A 22,080-nucleotide genomic window follows, 5' to 3' on the forward strand; every position below is an offset into this window, starting at 1 on the left:
AAGAATTCTGGTACACCATTAAGCAACAAACATTCATATTATAGTAATACCAAAAGGAAAAGAGATAGGCAAAGGCATAGAAGATCTATTTACTGAAATAATAGCTGAAAACTTTTCAGTTCTGAGAAGAAATATGGACATCTAGATCGAAGCAGCTAAAAAGCCCCAGATAGATTCAACCCAAAAGGGTCCTCCCTGAGGCACATTATAATCAAAGTGTCAAAACTCAAAGGCAAAGAGAATTTCAAAACAGAGCAAGAGAACTGTATTAAGTAAATATAAAGGAATCTCCATTAAACTAGCAATAGATTTCTCAGTAGAAACCTTACAGACAAGAAGAGAATGGGATGATATAATAAAAGTACTAAAAGAAAACAATTGCATGCCAAAAATACCATACCTAGAAAAGCTATCCTTCAAAAATGAGGAAGAAATAAAGTCTTTCTCAGGCAAGCAAAAACTGAGGGAAATTGTCACCACTAGACTGGCCTTATAAAAAATGCTTAAGAAAGTTCTGCATCTGAAAGCAAAAAGATGATAATCACCATCATGATAACACGCAAAAGTATAAAACTCACTGGTAGAGCAGATACACAAATGATACAGAGGAAAGAATCAAACCTCATCACTACAGAAAACTAGCAAATCAAAAGGATAAATAAGAGACAAACAAAAAGACAAACAAGAGAAGAAGACAGCCACAACAAGAAAACAATAAAATGACAAGAGTACATCCTCACCATCAATAACAAGTATAAACAGATTAAATTCCTCAACAAAAGATATAGACTAGCTGAATAATTTTTTTAAATAATCTGACTGTATGCTGCCCAACAGAGACTTACTTCACCTTTAAAGACATACAGACTGATCAAAAAAACAAAAATATTCAGTAGGGAAAGAGCAGTTTCTTCAATAAAAAGTTCTGGTAAAACTGGCTATCCATATACAAAATAGTGAAACTAGGTCCCTATCTTTCACAATACACAAAAATCAAATAAAAATGGATTAAAGACTTAAATATATTACATGAAACTACTAAAAAAAAACTTTGAGAAAGACTACATGATATTGATCTTGGCAAAGATTTTTGAGGTAAAACTTCAAAAGCACAGGCATCAAAAAAAAATGGATAAATGAGATCATATCAAGCCAAAAAGCTTCTATACAACAAAAGGGACAATTGACAGAGTGAAGAGACATCTTACAGAATGGGAGAAAATATTTGCAAACTATGTCTCTAACAAGGGGTTAATAACTAGAATATATAAGGTATTCACATTAAATAGCAAATAATAATAATAATCTGAATTTTAAATGGGCAAATAACTGAATAGTCATTTCTTCAAAGAAGACATACAGATCATCAACAGCCACATGAAAAAAATACTGAACATCACTAAGCATCGGAGAAACACAAATCAAAACCACAGTGAAATATCTCATCTCAGTCAAAATGACTACCATTAAAAAGACAAATAAATAACAGATGCTGGTGAATATGCAAAGAAAGATGAACACGTGTACACTGCTGGTAGAAATATAAATTAGTACAGCTACTATGAAAAATAGTATGGAGAGTCTTCAAAAAGCTAAAAGTAGGTTCACCATATGATCTAGCAATTCACCTTCTGGGTACATATCCAAAAGAAAGAAAATCAATATATCAAAGAGATATCTGCATGCCCATGTTTGTTATAGCACTTTTGCCAAGATATGAAACCAACCTAAGTGTCCATCAACAGATAAATGAATAAGAAAATGGTAGATATACATAATGGAATACTATTCAACCATAAAAAATAATGAAATCCTGTCATTTGCAGCAACATGTTTGGAACTGGAGGTCATTATGTTAAGCGAAATAAGTCAGGCACAGAATGACAAATATCACATGTTTTTGCTTGCATGAGGAAGATAACAAACTTGATCTCATGGAGGTAGAGATTGATGGCTACAGGGGGCTGAGAAAGAGGGGTGAAAATTAAAAGAGATTGGTCGACAGGAACAAGCATAAAGTTAGTTAGAAGGAATAAGTTCTAGTATTCGATAGCACAGTAGGGTGACTATAGTTAATTATAATTTAGTGTATATTTCAAAATAACTAGATTAGAATATTTGAAATGTTCCCAACATGAGATGATGATGTTTGAGATGATGGATATCCTAATTATCCTGATTCAAACATTATGCATTATATGCACGTATCAAAATATGAATAATTGTTACATACCAATAAAATAGTAAACATTATGTTTTCAAAATTTTACATATTTCATCATTAAATATTATATTTGCTGTAGGTTTTATATGCATAACTTTTATCTAGTTAAGGAAGCTTCCTTTAGTTTCTAGTTTGCTAGTTTTATCATTACTAGATGCTGAATACTTTAAATAATTGATTAATATTAAAGATTGGTGCTATTTTTTCTAATATATTTGATAGAGTTTACCAGTGAATCTATATCACCCAGAATTACCTTGGTGGGAGGTTTATTAACTATAAATCTACTTATTTAATGACATGTAGGGCAAGTTTTAAATTTCTTTTCATGCCAGTCATGGAATTTGTGTCTTTCAAGGATTTATTAATTTTATCCAAGTTATCCAGTTATTGGCCTACAGTTGTTCATTCTATTTATGCTAGCACCTTACTATCTACTCATTGCCTATATAGAATTTCTAGTGCCTATAGTTTCATTTAGATGTACCATTAAGATGTACTAGATTACCAAATTTATTTATTTTCTCATTTTTTCATGATTCAGCTAGCTGGAAACTTGTCAATTTTATTGCTCTTTTTAATGGTTCAACTTTTGCTTCCGTTGATATTTTCTACGGTTCATTCATTTTCTTCTTCATTAATCTCCACTCTTACCTTTACCATTTCCCTCTTTCACACATTCTGGATTTAATTTGCTCTTCAATACCTTTTTTTTCACCCTTTGGTACTATTGAGACTATTTCACTCATTTAGCGATTTTTAATTTCCAGATATGGCTCTGTGAAAAGTCCCACAATTCACACACGTTGTCTATATTTTAAGTCCTTGAATATATTTCTAACCGTTATTTTAAAGTTCTTGTTCACTCTTTTAAATATCTGCGTCATATCTGAGTCTCTTTACATCTCTTTTTTCTCCTAACCTTGGGACACATTTCCTTATTCTTCACATACATAATAGTTTGTTGTTGTTTGCAGGACGTTGATATAATAGTGCTAAGAATCTGCATTTTGTTTGTTGTTTGTTTGTCTTTCTGTAGAGTGTTAAGTTTTGTTTTAGAAAGTAGTTATTTCACTGCCTGATCAGTTTTGTCCTGGGAAGTCTTACTTTTAGGCTTTGTTAGGGCAGGTCTGTAGTAGTTCGAGTTTGAAGTCTATTTGTAGGGTGTACCTTCTGTAGGGTCCCAGCTGAGTATCTGGCAGTAATTCTACCAGCATTGTTTGATCTATAGAACTTTCGTTTGGCTGTTAGCCTCCTAGCATGAGACTCACAGTCTCATGCTGACTAGGAGAAAGACCAAGTGGGAGATCATTAAGCCCAAACACACAGATCTCATTGCTTCCCAGGCACAAACATTCTTCATCAAATTATATAAGGGTTATAGGAAAGCGCACACAAACATACGTTCATGAGTTTTCTTGACTCAACTAGAGTATACAATGTTTGACGGCCGAGGCCTTCTCTGACAAACACCAAGTCCTTGTTCAACACAATACCTCCTGCTAGACACAGGTAAGTTTGCCTTGCCAAAATGTGTTGGCTTGGGGTGTAATGTGACAGAGGAATGAGAGTAATAAGTTCTAAGGATTTTGAATATCAGAACATCTTGACAGGTGCCAAAAACGAAACATACCAAAATCTTTAGCAAAATGTCCCAAAAGAATACAGAATTGAAAAGAATTATTTATTTTAATATATTAAGCAAAAAAGATTAGGCTAGAGAAAATAATATTACAGCCTGCTTTACAGTCCACCAAGGTGAAAGGACATGGGCTTTCTATTGCATAACATTGCGTTTAATTTTGGTTCTCCAATGATTAGCTGAATTGGCTTTAAATATTTATTTACCCTCTCTGAAACTTAGTTTCTTCATCTGTGAAATAGAAGCAATAATTTACTTTTATAGGGTTTTTGTGAAGGCTTAGAATGGCAAATGTAAAATATCTAGTTTTGTGAACCATCATAAGGTCTTTAAGGCCGTGGGTTCTTTCCCTTCTCTACATCAGTGAGTAAAAATGGCTACAAGTACGGAAAGGTCCATGTGTCTAATAAAATCAGGAGGCTTGGATTCTCTGGAAAAGCCTGCCTCTCTCAGAGTCTCAGAGTTTTTTGTTCTTTGTCTCATGAGGGATTGACCAAGAGATCACTCAGATTTCTTCAAATAAAACAAACATTCTATAGGTCTGTGAATACTGACTAGGTCTGCCTACAGCCTCACAGACTCAGCCCTCCCAGCTAATAGCATTCCCATGACAACTAACAAAAAGGCAACAGAAAGAAGTTAGGGAAACAAGAGATCAAAGAAAAATAACGAGGCAGGCTTCAAAGCACAAAGAGAAAAAGGAGGAGAAAGGGGAATGGAAAACAACTGAAAGCTAGTGGTAAAAAGCACACTAGGCTGAGAGCTGCCATGTTGTCAGCACCGACAGCTGACAGCCCCGCCCATCAGAATTCGTAGAGATGATACGGGGAGAAGAAACCTGCAGAGGGCTGGGGACTGCTTTGAGAGGGCATGGAGTTTACAAGGTAGAAACTGCCTGAGGCGTCACAGTTTAATTTCTGAACTTCCAAATCACCAACTGAGCTTAGCTTAGAAATGGAAATTCATGAAGCTCTTTAAATTTTAACTTTCTTTAAAGAAAAAGAAATCCTAATTTTTTACTGCTTTTGTTTCTAAAATACTTAACTCATATTTCCAATGTGAAAGAGTCAGTGAGAGAAGAGAGTGAGTTATAGAAGTTGTAGAGGAAAAGAATGTAGAGGAAAGAACACAGTTAGCCAGCCTTCTTGTGTCCCTGGAATGGGTCAGACACCGTTAGTCTGTTAGTTCCTTTTGTAAAATATTCAATTTCAATTATCCTCCACAATTCAGAGACACAAGCCAGCTGGAGTAACACACAAAAGGGAGATGATATTGAGTGTATTTGAGGACAATATGTTAAATTTTAAGTTCATGTAAATCTTTAAAGTAGGGCTAAGAGACAAAAAAACATTTTATAAAACCTTGCTACAAAAACTTGGTTCAAAGATCAAAGGCATCAGGATCACTAGGAAGCTTATTAGAAATTCCGAATCCCAGGTGCCTTTCCAGACCTACTGAATGAAAATCCCAAAGTTTTGTATGCATCCTAAAATTTCAGAAACCTGAATTAGAAAATGAAAAGAGACTGCTAATAATCCCTACTGCAATGATACTAAGTAACTTATCTTAAACACTCTATTTTTATGTTTTAATAGTAATGAAAAGCCCTATTAGGGTGGTCATTTCCTATGTTGGGTAACTGCAGCGTAGGAGGAAGAAGACTTGCGCTAGAAGCTTTGCTTTGTCACCACTATTATGACATGAGAAAAATAACTTATGTTTTCTAAGTTTCAGTTTCTGCTTCTGCAAAAAGAGGCCAATTTATACAATTAATAGTGTCACAGTATTAAGAGGGAGACATAAAATAAAGAGTATGAATCATGCTGTACCTCTTCCAAAAAGACTTCAATGACTCCTCATAGCCTACAAGTTAGTATCTAGTGTCTTTAAATGGCATTCAGAGCTCTTCATTCTAACTCCAGGTATGGTGGCTCACACCTCTCATCCCAGCATTTTGGGAGGCCAATGCAGGAGAACTGCTTGAAGTCTGGAGTTCAAGACCAGCTTGGGCATCATAGGGAGACTCTGTATCTACGAAACATAAAAAATAAAAAAAAACTTAGGCGTGGTGGTGCACGCCTGTAGTCTCAACTACTTGGGAGGCTGAGGTGGGAGGAACACTTGAACCCAGGAGGTTAAGCTGCTGTGAGCCATCACTGCGCTACTGCATTCCAGCCTGGGTAACAGAAAAAGACTCTGTCTCAAAATAAACAAACAACCACCACCAACAACAACGCTCTTCACTCTAGTCCTCTCCTACTCTGCCATCTTCATTACCCATTATATTTTCCCATGAATCCTGTACATCTGCCTTTCCCTGAAACATAACATTCACTTTCATTTTCCATCCACACATCCATGCTGTTTCTTCTGCCAGGAATAGGCTCTTTTCTTTCTGTAATTACCAAAATTCTACTCATCCAAGAAAACTCAGTTCAAAAGCATCTGCTTCACAAAGCTGTTACCAGTAGCACTAATTGGACATCATTTAACATTTCTCTGCTCAGACACAGTGATTTACACTTTTCTCTACAACACTATTTCATTCTTTTTTGAGTTGTTGCTGGTTGAGTATATATCTGAAATTGCCTTTGAAATGTAAAATACTCAAGAAAAGGGATTACTTGTTATTCATCATTACAGTTCCCTCAACAACTAGCACATTACTTTTCACATCATATAGAGTAAATGTTTGAGGAAACTAGAGAGGGAAAAAGAAAACGTCTTAAGATACACATCTAGAGATACTGTTGTTCTGAAAATTATCTGACAACATTCTAATGTGGTAGGAATAAAATTGCCAGTAAAATATCTGTCAATCTTAATAATATGAAGATGGGAGACAGAGATTGTATATATCACTCTATAGACAGAAATATAATTAATATGTGCTCCCATCAGTATATATGCACTGCTTACTGTGTGGTCCCTGACCTCCAAGTGGCACCTCCATGCTTTCCTTTAGAGGTGAGGCTTCAATCAATTCCCTTTAGAATAAAATTACCTTCATTGCTACTCATTTGGAGTTGGCTGAGGGCTGATTTCTTAGTAAAGCATGGACAACCTTATAAAGGGCACGAGGGCTAGTATTAAAGAATTCAGTAAGAGAAACTGTTGCAGAGAAGACACTAAGCAGAAATTCAGCAGATTTGGACATAAGTTCTAAATTCTGGCACTGTATAACTCTGGGAAAATTACTTAATCTTAGACTATCATTTTTCTATTTCTCTGTGATTAAGTAGACAACTATTGGTTTTTTTGTAATTTGTAAATTGTAAAAAAAAAAATTATACATGTGGAAGGTATCACTGGTAAATTCAGCTCACAGGACAAGTTCAGACTTTAACTACTGGTTGATCAGACTGTAAAGTAGCAGGTATGAGACGCCAATGACTGTTATTTAGACTCAACCCTCCCTTTGTGTTATGGAGAAAAGTGAAACTGATAACAAAGTGAAAGTCTGCCTATTATTTTTTCTGCCCTGACCCCAGATAAAGTCCCTATCTCATCTATACAGAGCCAGCAGACACATAGACTCCTTTCTCCACACCTCATCTAGTTATTCAAGGGAGAGCTCACTGTCAGAGTCCAAAACACCTATAAATGCAAAAAGGCAGAAAAACAGAAACAGAGATGGCTTCAAGATAAAAGTTTAAACTGCCTGTCCCCCTACCCCAGCCAAAAGAATACTTTGAATTTAAAGAAGATTCCATGAGGAAGGAATCGGCAAGATGATTTTATTCCCCTTCTGTAAGTTTACCTCCAAATACACAACTTCTAGCACAAGAGTACAGTAGTAAAGAATATGGGTTTGGGAATCAGACTGACTTGGATTTGATTCTAGGTTCTGTCAGGAGCTATAAAGCAGCTGAGATTTTTACCCTACTTGCAAGCCAATAAGTTAGCTTGCCAGTATTATGGATGCTGGCATTATATAAGATAAAGGATCAGAGACCAAGGATAGTTTATTACAGCTATAGCAGTAGACAGAATGTCAACATTTTTTGTCATTTTGCCAAGTGCTAATGTCAAGGGCTGAGGTCTGTTGACACATGTACATACAGTGGGTTGTGTTACAGGAGAGGAACTCTGAGCTTGGGGAACCCAAATCTTTTACACAGTAAGCATGCCTGCTCTATGCTCCAAAGGGACATTAAGTATTCCTGCCCTTTGCTTAGAGGTAAATACTATCTCTATCTTCCAAAGCTGTTCACTATACAAACATCCTTGACAAGATGGTGCAGAACAAAGGCAACCACGCCTCTGCTTACTATACGAACAGAAACATAAGCCCGAAGGAGAATTGTTTCCCAACAGGTTTTATTCACTTATTAGCTATAATTAAAAATCAAATTTTACTTCCCTCTCAGCATAAAGTTGTAGGTTTTTCTTCCCCATATAATGAAGGTAGGGGTAGCACTTATAAGGATAAAATGGAATAATTCATATTAGGTGTTTAGCATACTGTCTAGTACATCAATCAATGATAGCCAGTTTAATGCAGCAGAATGACAATGGAAGTGTGCATGGAAATTTCTTTAAATCTGCCCCTAACCTACAGTCCATTCTGGTTGATTAACAAGCACAGAGGCAGCTCGGTGTGATTCCCAGGCTAAGTAAACATAAGAGGCAGCAAAATATAGAAGAGAGAGTCTTCCTAGCTCTATAATTTACTGCATTTCTGACACCGGCTACTTAACTTTACTAAACCTCACATTCCTCATCTAGAAACTGTCTGAACTGATCAGGTTGTTGTAGCATTTACATTGAACACTTGTGTGATAAGTAGCGTTTGGCACGTAATGGTGGGTGCTCAGCAAATAGTGGTGGGCTATCATTAATTACTAGTAACTGCCTAAGTCACCTGGTTCAATGTAACACTTAAAGTTGTTTTAAAGCATTTTCACATCCACCACCACCCCTTTACAGCCCCTGACCACCCATCCAAAAAGAACTACTGAACATCATCCATGCACAATGGGATATAGACTACTCCAGATGCTCAAAACTCCACAGGGGATGTAGACCTTTTTAGATGCTCAGAACACCATTATTGGAACATTAATGGGGATAACGTCCTCTTGAAAGTCTCATCTTAAAATTATGTAATGTAGCCTCTTAACATCGAAGAATCTTAGAATAATAAACTTTGAGCAGAAATGATTGGTGTATAAGAATCTCAGCTCCTTGAAAAATATACTTCTCTTCCATAGTACTGAATTTCATAACCTTAGCAGTCTGAGATATGACCTAGAAACACTAGGAGAATCAATCTTCTCTAGCCACTCACCCACTCACCCACTACTTGAGAGTTTCTGCCATCACTTCCTCCCATCCCATCCACCTAACTCCCTATATCCATCTTACTTACTTCTCTCTCTTTCCCTTTTCTTTTTTCTTATTTAATCAATCTTTGATCTGTTCATTAAACGGGCATTTCTGTATATACCATGTATGAAGCATGCAGCTGAAGGTACTTCAAACAGTAGGTAACTATAGGAAGTACCAACAATTCTAAGAATTTGACTCAGGTTCATGAAAAGCATCCATCTACTTGAGATTACAGAGATATTCATATGTGAAAATCTAAAAAGATAGAATAAGAAAAATTATGCACACAGATTCATACTTATGGAGCTAAGTGCCCATTTGTCTTTATCACTGCTGCAAATTCATCACTGCAAATTCATCACTGCAACAAATCCAAGACACTAACATTAGCACATGGAATGAGTACTAAGATAGGGACACCACTATGCAATTTGTAATGTCGGCTAAATAGCAAGAATATTGTATACTGATGAACTTCCTAACATCTCTACTTAGAGTTGCAGGAATAAGAGCAAGGGGCAAGCACTTACTACGCCATTGTCAGCATTCATGCAGGAATGGGACAGCAATGCCAGAGAATAGCAAATACTTCTGTTGTCCCCAACCATAAGGCTCAGCTTGAATGTGCCAAAGGAAATCTGTCTTCTAAAGCCTTTGAAGCCCCAGACTTGCTGAGAGTAATAGTTTGGTAACCTGCTCTTAGTCTGCTGGTGTTTGTCGAATGAAAAAATGAATGTAGAGCCTCCATATCCAGTGAGACTTTACTATCTCCCTTCATCCTCAACACCATCAGAACCTGGGCAACAAGCCAACCAATAAGATTCAGATTGTTCTGTTTCCAATTATGTCTTTGTGTTATAAACCCTATGACACAAATGGACGCATCTATAAACCATGTGGTGCAGACAGCCTAATTTAAATCCTGAAAGACTAAGAGAAACTGCTTCTGCTCAGGAGACTCACAATATGAAATGAGACTCACAGGCATTGTTAACCATAATATGTCAAGAAAAAGGCAAAGTTTTCCTCAGGCAGTAGGCTCGACAGCTCCTTTTTTCTCCAGAGATTTCTTCTTTTGTTTTCAGGCTTTAACTATCTGTCCCAGGAGAGAGAGATGTCTAGGAAACCCTCACTAAGAATGCAATCGCTGAACTTCACAAAAGGAAGGCAGATGCTCTAGGAGAAAGAAAAAAAGATTCAATTTTAAATAGAGAACACAGGCTGGAGATTTTCCATATTATATCTTAAGTGATATACTCTGTTACCATCCTGTGAACACATCAGTATATATCAATAGGATGATCTCCTTCAAGTCTTGGATAATTTGTCATTTATACACTTGCTTAATAAACATGTACAGATCTTTTACCCAGAGCCTACCTATTTACTTTCCATATACTGTCTCATTTAATCTTCAAAACACCCCTGGGAGATGTTTTGAAGATTAAATGAGAAGTATATAGCATTACTGCCACTACAGATATAGTTCAGATAAGGAAATAGAGCTAAGAGAATAACCAAGCTGAAGACTCACAAATTACAGAGTTGGAGTTTGGACCTCAAACTGCGTAATTTTAAAGCTCACCGTTCCTTGTGTGAAAACAGTAGTGATGAATCCACTGCCTCAATGCCACCCTACAATACATCTCCAGAAATAAAGAAGATTGAAAAATAATCCTGAGAAACTACTGTATGTATATTCAATACACCAATGAGATGAGCCTCAAAGGAGACTGAAGAGATACAGTCAGAGAGGTTAAAAAAAAAGAGTCCAAGAGTATAGACTGTCACAGAAACAAATGGTATTGTCTAGAATTTTTTATTGCTAACTGATAATTATACCTTTAATGTCTTTCAAGACTACCAAAATCATACTAACAAAGTTGGAAGTACATGCTAATTTTGTCTCTGTAAAATCAGAATTGAAATGGACATTTCTCTAAAGTTTCATCTTACTTTGACCATATCATGTAATAGCTTGAGTAACACCAATATGCCAATAATTTAATTTTTTTACCCTTTAACCTAGCCCTCTCTTCTGAACTCCAGATGTGTACAATCAACTGACTACACACATCTCTACTTGAGGTCTAATAACGATAGCATACCTATGGTTTCCAAAACGGAGTTCTGGATATTCTCCCCTAAATAAGCTCCACCCATTGCTTTCCTTGTATTAGAAAACAGCAATTAATTCCAGCCCTCTAGTTGTACAAACCTTACAGTTATTCTTAGTGCCTCTTCTCCTTCATACCCCAACCTTCAGGAATTATTTTTGGCCTTCTCTTTGAAATACATCTCAAATCTAATGGCTTCTCACCATCACCATCGCTACCACCTGCTACCTGGTCCAAGTCCATATCATACATTTCCTGGACCTCTGCAGAAGTCCCTGTGAGTTGCCCTGTTTTTGCCCATGCCCCCGTTAGTCTAATCTCCACACAACTGTCAGAGTTATCCTATCTAAGCCTTCCGCAGCAGCCTATTTAACTGGAAGTAGGAGTCAAAATCATTCCGATGGTCTATAAGACCACACATAATCTATTCCTTACCATCTCCATTACTTTTCTGATGTCATTTCATTCTGCTCTCCTCCCAGCTTGCTCAGCTCCAGTTATCACATATTTGATTCCTTCTGCCTCAAAGGCATTTTCCCCAGATGCCCGCAAGGCTCACTCCCTCACCTCCTGTAATAAAGCTTTCAGAGAGGCCTTCCTCAGCCACCAAATCTAAAATTGCAGTGTCCCCTGCTCCAGACATTCCCAATTCCACCTTTCATGTTTTACTTTTACTCTTACACTTAAAATGTCAACATGCTATATATTTTACTGATTTTTCTTTTGTATTAAATGTCATCTCATTCCAATTTAGGTTTCACTTTAAGACAGAGTTTTTATCTGTTATTTTCACTGATATATCCTCAACAGTTAAAAACTACTGGTACTTAGTAGCTGCTCAGTAAACAATTGCTTAATAAATCAGTCAAACAGAGTGATACTTATTGTTAGTTTAAGGTAGGTAATTTTTGTTTATTGCTGGTAGTTTACTGACATCCTCTCTTTTCTAAAAGTTTTGGATGTAATTTTTATCAATGCCATCTCTGCATTTATTGAAATTATCACATACTTTGTTCTATCAAATATTAATATAAAGAATTTACTTATAAATGGTTTGCAGTTAAATCATCTTGCATTTTTTAGATAACACTACTGACAGATTATTTGCTAAATATGCATTCAAATTCAACTGGTTAGCTTTTATTAAGTTCTTGCAAAAATGTTTTTCTCTTTTTCACATGTGCTGTCTGCCAGGCTTGTGAAAGCATATGCTATCTTTATAAAATGATTTGGATGTCTTCTCATATTTTTTTCTTTTATTTTCCTTTTTTCTTTTTTTTGGAAACAGAGTTAACTTACTCAGGCGCCAGGCTGGAGTGCAGTGGCCGATCTCGGCTGACTGGAACCTCCACCTCCCGGGTTCAAGCAATTCTCCTGCCTCAGCCTCCCGAGTAGATGGGTCTACAGGCGCACGCCACTACACCCAGCTAATTTTTGTATTTTTAGTAGAGACGGGGTTTCACCATGTTGGCCAGGATGGTCTCAATCTCTTGACCTCATGATCCACCCGCCTCAGCCTCCCAAAGTGCTGGGATTACAGGCGTGAGCCACCGCACCTGGCCCTTCTCATATTTTTTCTAAGCTTTTAAACAATTTATCTAACAAAAGCATATTGCAAAAGAGTGTTTTTTCAAAGTTTTAATAAACCTTTTTGGATATAATTTTTTGATAACTCTTGTTCATTTAGATCTTGGTTAATGATCTACTCAAGTTTTCTACTTGTTTTTGAGCAAAGACAATACATTTTTCTCAGGTAAAATTCATCCATTTCACCAATATTTTCCAATTTTTTGTCATGAAGTTTTACACAGTGTTTTTTCCAAAATTCGAACACTTCTGTCTTTGTCATTAAAAACTCATTTCCATTTCAAGTTTTGTCCATTTGGGTTCTCCCTTTTGCTTTTCAGACTTTGAAAAGTTGAACTTTAAATATTTTAAAAAATATTTATTAGGCTCAATTCTGTTCTCTTATGCAATTTCTTAATTTTTGTTTATATCTTTATTTCATGTTTCTTTCTTTAAGAAATATATATCCCTCCAGTGTGCCCTTTAATTTTTCTACTTAATATTCCTTTTATTTTTATTCTTTACCTTCTTCATCCCTCTCCATTGCGATTACAAGTCATTCTCATCTTATGTGGCAACTTAACTGATTCTTCCTCTCAGCTTTCTGCTCCTGGTTCACAAAGGTCTTGTCTTATTATATCACACAGACATTTTCAAGTGTTCCAAACATTTTAGGGGTTTCCACAACAGTCATTTACAGTGGTATACTCTTTCTCTGAGTACTTGGGTTAATTGCCCCTTTCCCTGCTTTTATAAACTTGGAGGGAGGGTTGCCTGTTTGTTGCTTGGTTCTTGTTGTTGCTTTTTGCACAGATTTGTGTTTGTCTTTGGACAAGATGCCTGAATGGTGCTTGGCTTCCTTCACAACCACTTAAGTGCCAGTGGAATCTACTTCTTACACTGTCATCAGAAACACAGATCCAATCACAATTCTTGTTTTTGGTCTGCTTAATTCTAGTATTCTGTTGAACTAAGATGGGATCAAATCTATATTCCTTCTATACTTGTCACTTGGAATGTGTGTGTGTGTGTGCATGTGTGTGTGTGTACATATTCATATACATATATGCAACTTGTGTTACCATGAGCGTTCTGCCAGTCCCTACCTCCATCTGCTGTGCTTTACTGCAAGGCTAACATCCTCCCTTGGAATCATTTATTCATTCATTCAATAAATACTTATGAATACCTAATGTGTGCACTGCTTTCAGCACTATTCTCTCCTTCTTTTCTAAGAAAATATTTTTTGAATATTGTTAGTTTAGAAAGAGTGGTCAAAAAATGAGAGCAGAAAGAGATAGTCTTTGCACTACCTCAAAATATCACCCACATAGAAGATATAGAAGAAGGGCGGGACATAATTTTATGGTTCATAGAGACCTAGATCTCTAATCCAGAATGAAAACAGAAAATAAATTAGGATTCTGCCTCTTTCAAATAACTGGCACTGTTCTGTTTTATGAGGTGACAGATAATTATGACAATTATTAATCCGTTTAGCAATCTGAAAAGTAGTACAAATTAAAATTGCTCCTAGAGTCTTACCATAAGACATCTCTCACCCACTCACACACTTTGTTTTTCCAGCACCTTTGGTATTTTTTTTAAGAGAATAATTAAGTAAATTTTAAACTGGAAGCCATCCATGCTTTTCGTACTATTGCCACTGCAGGGAGTTTGGAATATCCCTGGGTAAAGGCAGATCCTTCGGCCATATTCTAACCATTGGGACTAAAGTGGCCACTGAAGTATGATTCAACTCTGAAAAAGTTAAATGGGCCAACAATAAGGTCTCTTCAGAGTCTAATCTGCTTTCAAACCATAAAACCCATATTCCCGTTGAGCTCCAGCACGGAACCTGCTAATGCCCATTTGGATAACAGGCACAGCATGTACTTGCAGGAACAGCTGCCTCCCTTTTCCTCCTTTGGCAGGCAGAATATTGCAGCTAAAAGGATCTGGTATTTTCCTTCTAGCTGCTGAAAAGTAGGAAAGGGTGCAAAGCATATAAAGTCTTCTCTGACCATGTGGTATTGTCTGGCAGAGGCACACAAGGAAAAGAGTGAAAGTTGTCGGTTACAGATACCACCTAAGCAGAGAACCAAGCTTGGGTGTGATTGGTTTCAATGTAAGAGAAGCATTTAGAGGCAATCATGCTTTAGGAGTGGAGACAGAATGAACTTTGGAGACAGACATGCCATTTTAGCTGTGAAGCCTTTGGCAAGTGACTCACATGAGAAGTCTCCTGGCTTGTTTTCTCATGTAGAGAATGAAGATAACACTAGGTATCTCACGGGGATACAGAGAGGACTAAATAAGATAGTGTATGTTAAATTCTTGGCATATAAAAGACATTCAATAATGGACAGTTCTGTTCTGCTCTGGACCAGAACCAGGGTGAAGCATGGGAGGCACTCACCATGGGTACAAAATTTAAGGGGCACCAAAAACTCATTAATCAAGATAAATAATACTTTAATGTAATACTTTAAAAATTATTAGCATTAATGCAGACAACTATATGAAGGACAAAAATATCAAAATTTTAAATAAAGGCGGAGTCTGCCCTGTACTTTACAACCCTGGCTCGCTTGCCTCATCCTAATCCTGGCCCTGCTTCCAGAGAATTTTATTTACAAATGCAGGAGCCAGCCACTGGGTCATAGTGTGTTGACTTCATTCTTTGAAATATTGCATTAAAATATTCTTTATATTTATTACTGAGGAGGGTGAAGGGAGCCTTATAATAGGGGAAATATAGAGATGTGTACATTATAGTTACATTCGGGGAACTTGAACTTTGATCCTTTCCCCAGCCCCATGAAGCAAGAAAATAGTATTCTCATTTGCTATGAAAAGAGATTGTGGTCCATAGCCACTGAGTCGCCAAAAAAGTATTTACTTACTCTGGTGCTCTAACCTTAAGTATTGCTAGAGGAAATACAGAGATGTGTATATTACAGTTACATTCAGGGAACTTAGTGACAGAAGGGGTGAAAAAGAGAAATGGGCACAAAATAATAATAATTTTTTATCGGGTATTATATGTTAGAGTTTGTGTTATATGTATTATCTCACTTAATCATCTTTAAAAGCTTCATGATGTATGTATTACCATCCTTATTTTGCTGATAAGTAAACTGAGGCAAAGAAAATTAACTTACATGATCAGCTGGTAACTAGCACTTTTAGCATCTTTTCTATTTTACCATAATGAATTGTAAATAATGCTTTACAACTTAGAAGAGATTTTTATGCATATTTTCTATGAAGGAAGAAAATAGTATTTCCATTTGCTATGAAAAGAGATTTCAGTCCACAGCCACCGAGTCACCAAAAAAAAAAAATATTTTCTTACTCTAGTGCTCTATCCCTAACAACTTCTTGTCTCTCATCTAGGAATTATTCATCAAAACTCCCTAGTATTGTCTATTAATATAAGCTTATTAAACGCAATATCTTGTCTGGACCCACTGGGCAACGTTATATTCAGTCCTCATGTCAAGCCTAAATGCCACCTTTTGTGCTGCATTTGACATCCTCAGTTTGCCCTCTAAGTCACTCTCCAGCCTTCTCCATCCTGCAGGCCAATGTGTAGGGATTACAGCAAGAAGTCCCTCTGGCTTCCTATTGGATTCAACTAAGTGGGAGCTCCAATAGGAAAGCAGAAGAAGAAGAAAGGGTGAGGTCAGGACAACTGATTTCCTTGCTATAAGGTCACCTCAGGCCAGTTATTCCCACCAACAAAGATCAGGATTCCCCTCAAGGTGAGCATCTCTGCTACACTCTCCACCACCCTTCAGAGCCAAAAGAGGAACAGCTCTACTGCTGCTTCCTGCTTCACTGCACTGTCCTTTGTGCTTTCCTACATTCTCCCACATCTTTGTAAATAGTTCCTATTTAAACCCTTATTTAAATGTGTTCCTCTCCTGTTTGGACTCTGGCTGACACGGCCCTGCCTGTGAATTTGATCAAGACTGTTAGAGTTGATTTGACAGGCTCAATGTTCAAATCTCAATTTCATCCTGAGAGGGGTTATCAGAACCTCATCTCCGAAACATCACTAGAAGAGTACAACAGCAGTTATTTGCTCCTCATTATGCATTCGTGGCATACTTGTTAAGCCTCCACTTTGTGCAGCAAAAAAAAAAAAAAAAGAAAAGAAAACATTTAAAAAGCTTACCCTGTCTTCATATTATGTAAAAAACTGAAATAAGGGTATAGGGGATCTGCAACATTTGGGCTGGAACAAGGATGGTGAGCACTTAGAGAAAGAATTTAAGAAGTGGTGACTGCCCTCTGAATCTAAAAGCTGAAATTATTTTTTAAATAATAAAAACAAATAAATATATAAATTTAAATAAATTCTGATACTCAAAGTCTAAAAACGAAAAGAAGGCAAACTGGTGACAAATAATCTGAGACCTGATGGCTGAGAAGGGTGTGTCAAAGACCTCTCAAACTCAAGAGGCTCAAATCTGCAAACGTAGGCTTCTAAGAGTTCTTCCTTGGGGAGGCCTGCAAACCTAGGAGTCATCCTTAGGCTCTCTCTCACCCTTATTCCTCATATAAAATCAACCACACACTTTTCTTGTATGATATTCTTAGAATCTATCCAGTTCTTTCAGTCTTACCCATGATCTTGTACAAACTACTACCATCGCTCATTTGAATTACAATGTCTCTCTACATATTCATTTACCTACCACCTGGCATGGATTATGAGCTCAAAAAATATGTGCTAAAGATGGAAATAAAATGTCAGTAAGAAAAAATAATGGTGACTTCTCCAAATCAATAAAGAAGCTTCCATTAAGCATCAAAATACTTCATTTTTAAACATTTCTTAAAATATTACATTTTTCTCTGTCTTAAAGTATACTGGAAATAATTCGATATTTATAGAAGACTATGGATTATTATTGGGAACCTTAGTTATTGCATTTTCTTTTAATGCTGGCTGACTTTCAACTTTTCTGCTTTTTCAATTCTTCAGCCTGCAAGCCACAGATTTCTACTTTCTGCCTGTAGAGTAGGCAGTGTCCTTTCTGGTTACTGTCAGTGTTCCTGCCTCTAACAGCCTCTTTTGTCCTATCTAATTTGTTCCTTGAAATCTCCTGAAGACTGGGAAACTAGATAACCAAGCCTTTGGAATGAATGTCAAGTCAGGCTGACATGTGCCAAGTAAGCTCCCAAGGATTCTTCTAAGTTAGAACACTGAGACCAAACACCATTATCCCACTTCTGCCCACTGCTTTGCTTCTTTTTTTCCTTTTCTCCCTCTTTTTTCTCCTACTCCATCTTTTTTGTTTGTGAAGACTGCTATTCTATGGACTTACCAGCTAAGAGAAATTTTCCTTCCTTTCCTTGAGCAGCAAGCCCACCAAAATGGTGGACCTAATCTTTAGGGTTTCAACATCCTTGTTAATTTTCACTATTTTTAGGTATCCAGTAATATATGCAAGTATCTACTTCTCTCCCTGTTCTATACAGCAGAACAGGAGAACTAGAGAAGACTTCTTTGAATAAATGGAATTTTATTCTGAAAAGACTAATACCAAAGGCATCAAGGAGTTGAATGGCACTGTTAGCAGATCAATCAAGACTGGGTACAGTGGTAATGACCTTGTTCCTTGCTTACTCACAAAGATATTCTCCCCTTTTTAAACATTTTATCCAATTAGATTAATATTAATTGCTTCCACCTTTGGTTAAAGGGAAGCAGTGGGGAGTCAAACTACTCATTGTAAACCCAGGAAGAGTTTCGCTGGCTGTGGAGGAACACCAAAGCAAATAAGACACTTGTATAGGAAATTTCACAAGGGCAAAGCAAACAAGAGAGCAATAGCTCTCATTTCTATCTTGAATTTGAGCACTTAGCCCTTTCAAGTTGACTGCATGCTTTCAAAATGCATTAAGGAAAAGCAAGGAAGTTGGAGAAACAAAATTTGGCATGAAAGAGTTCTTATAAGCTGAGAATCGGGCTCTGATTTGAAGGACAACACCTTTAACATTTTTGAAGACTGGGTCTGACACTTGACTTTGTACAGCCAGCTGGAGCAGCCTTCAGTATAACAGGCAATTTACCCTCTTTGATGCATATGTGATGTTGACAGCTCAGATTCAAAGGTGAACAAAAATGACAGCACTGTTTTCCAAAAAAATACTCACTACCACAATTTTCTACATGCTAGCAAGAGGCCAAAGACTTGCCACATGTTTAGGACTGGAAGACATTCTGATGAAAAGTGAAAAGGCCAGAAAGAATCCAGGTGGCTGGGTTCATCAAACAGATGGTCAAAGCAGGAAGCTCAGAATAGGACACACCTATATAAGGGCGTCCCCTGTCTTCTTGCATTTGTGGAATAACTAGAAACCATACAGTGACTCTAAGCACAGTTCATTTGAAGATAATTTTCCACCCAGGTATGTTTTAAAACTGTTTTCCACCCAAAGTGCTTATTTGGCTCTGTCTCAGAATGGGTTTGAAAATGAGGCTATTCTAAGAAACTACCTTTGTAACAGGGAATACAAAGCACTAGCAGGAGTAAAAATGATGAGACAGTAGACATCAAGGTGCAGGTCAGGAGATCTGAACACTAGCTTCATTACATTATTCAGAAAACAGTTCTGTGACCTCAAACAGGGTCCTTAAACTTCTAGTCCAGAATGTCTTCAACTTTAAGTGACAGAGTATGGCAATATTACTTCTAATATGACTTCCAACTTATTTCAAGAATCTATGATTTTCAGGAATTTTCTGAACCTGAAATCTTATGTTTATCAAAATGTTGGATGTTAGGGAGAATAGCGAAGAATAAAAAAAATCCATATCTCATAGTAGAAAGAGCACCAGATTTGAAGCGACAAGTATCATTTGAATTCCATAAACCTGTTTCCATTCCTGAAAAATGGGTATCACAATGGTGTCCTTCCCAGGGTATTATTTCTATAAATCTTCTAATAAGTCATGTTCCAGCCCTCAAGGACCATACAGCTTATTGTGTGAGTGGGACACACATAGAGAACCATGAGTCACCAACTTTAATATACATCCAAATCACCTCAATAGCTTGTTAAAAATGCAGCTTCTGGGATAGAATTCAAAGCAGATGCTACTGGTCCTCAGATGACATTTTGAGTAGAAAGGCTATAAGAAAAACATGTCTAAAATAAAACACCATACAATAGTTATATGTATGATACTTACCATGAGTGAAAGCTTCTATCTCTTTCCACACACCTAAATCCTACCTTCCCTTCAAGACCGGTTCAAGTGATGTGGTTTATAAATACAGCCCAGAGCATCATAGCTCTCTGTAAGCTCTTTCCTCTACAAACCTTTGTCTTATTGTTGGCAACTATTCTAATAATCCTGAAATGTGGGTCTGCTGGCCAGCTGCACCAGAATCACAAAGGGAGCTTTTAAAATACAGATTCCCGGGTCCTACTCTCAGAGGCTCTCCAGTCATTTGGTCAGTAAAGCAGGAGGAGGTAGGGGCAGGACAAGACTCTGGATTTTAAAAACTTGCCCAGATGATTGTGATATTGGATTGGTTTGGCACAAAGTACTAAAGGGGTTGTTCTCAGCATTGGCTGCACATTAGATTCCATCACAAAGTTTATAAAACACAGGGGCTCAGGCTCCAGGCCAGCTAATTAAATAAAGTCACTTAGAGCTCCCCAGGTGGTTCTAATGTGAGCCAAATTTGAGAACAAAGCAAGTGCTAATGAAGTATACCGGTGCAGGTAAGAACCATATCAGATTGTTTTACCACTGTATCTCGAGTACCTAACCAGAACTGGGCAGTTAACCGATATTTGTTGAGTGAATATATGAACTAAGATAATGAGTCTTCAGACTGTAAATTATTTCCTTCATCTCTTGCCTTCCCCCCGACAAAATTATAAGCACTAGTACATGGGGTTACAGTTACGTTCTGGAGTGGATGCCTGGGCCAGAATCCTAGCCCTGCCATTTGCAATAGCAATGTTGTATAAGCTCCACAACTCTTCGCTCAGTTTCCTCCTTTGTGAGAAAAGGATGGCAACAATATTTGTGATTATGAAATAAATTAGGACACAAAAAACATGTACAAAGTGCCTGGTACAGAGTAACCACTGAATAATTGATAGCGATTTTTACATTGAATCACCAAGCACATAGTTCTTAGAGTTCTGTAATGGTCACATCAGTGAACATTCTCCAGTTATTCAACCAATAGATATTTCTTTACATCATCTTTATTTCAGGCACTGAGAATTGTTACTGTCGATATAGCAGCAAAAGAAACAAAACAGAACTACTTTATGGAATTTAAAATACAGTGGGTGCATTACACAATGAACAAGTTATTTTAAAGTGATGAGCAATAGAAAGTTATCTTAAGTGTATCAGCTATTGCAAAGGGGAAATGATCAGGGAGACAGAGAAAGGAATGGGACAATATTTACGACAGTGCGTAACTAGGGCAATTAATTAATATTAAAAATCAGGAAAGCCTTCCTGGAAAAGAAGGTATGTTCAAGTTGATTCAGCTTAACATAGGAAGGACAGAAGTTGGAGAGCATTTTAGGCAAAGGCAAGAGTGTCAATAAAAGCTTAGAATCATGAAGAGCAATGTATGCTGCAGGCACCAAAAGAAGGCAGGTGTGGCTGGGACAGAGCATAATCAAGGAAGGCTTTGAGCGATATGGGAGTTTAGGGTGGGTTTTGAAGAATGAGTAAGATTAAGAAGGGAAGGAAGAAAACAGAAGTTGAAGACAGGAAAATAAAGATGAACATAGCATTCATTCATTCAGCTTCTGCAATGTGCTAGATGCTGAAGATAAGCAGTGGGAGAAAATAAAAAGATGCCTGCCTTCATGGAGTGTACATTACAGATGGGTAGAAAGACAATAAAGCAAATAAGCCAAGTTATTAAGTAAGATCTTAAGAAGTCATTATAAACACTATAAAGAAAATGAGCAAGGTGACACGATAAGGAAAAGCTGGAATGTGGGCTGGAAGGAGCTATGTCTATAAGATTAAAGAGGACCTATGGATCTCCATGTAGTGTGTAACGGACATGACAAATTTTAGTCACCCTAGAAGGCCAGGCAGATGACTTTGACATCTTTAGGAAACTGAGGTTGCTCATTTTAAGGCTGTCTGTACTCCCTACCCTCCTTCTTTTATCTCACAATTCTTTCTCCTTCTC

General features: G+C 37.1%; 1 long non-coding RNA gene across 1 annotated transcript in view; it reads right to left on the bottom strand.

Annotated features, from left to right (window-relative positions):
• The window catches only part of LOC116563224, an 87,580-nt gene extending 66,970 nt beyond the window's left edge, over positions 1-20,610 (bottom strand). Inside the window, exon 1 of the long non-coding RNA XR_004274287.1 lies at positions 20,091-20,610. This is a non-coding gene — a long non-coding RNA (uncharacterized LOC116563224). The remainder of the gene's footprint in view (positions 1-20,090) is intronic.
• Between the last annotated feature and the right edge of the window lie 1,470 nt (positions 20,611-22,080).

The sequence above is a fragment of the Sapajus apella genome, unplaced genomic scaffold (genome assembly GCF_009761245.1).
Source record: "Sapajus apella isolate SASKATOON/1434 unplaced genomic scaffold, GSC_monkey_1.0 scaffold34, whole genome shotgun sequence".
In the NCBI taxonomy this organism is placed as follows: Eukaryota; Metazoa; Chordata; class Mammalia; order Primates; family Cebidae; genus Sapajus; species Sapajus apella.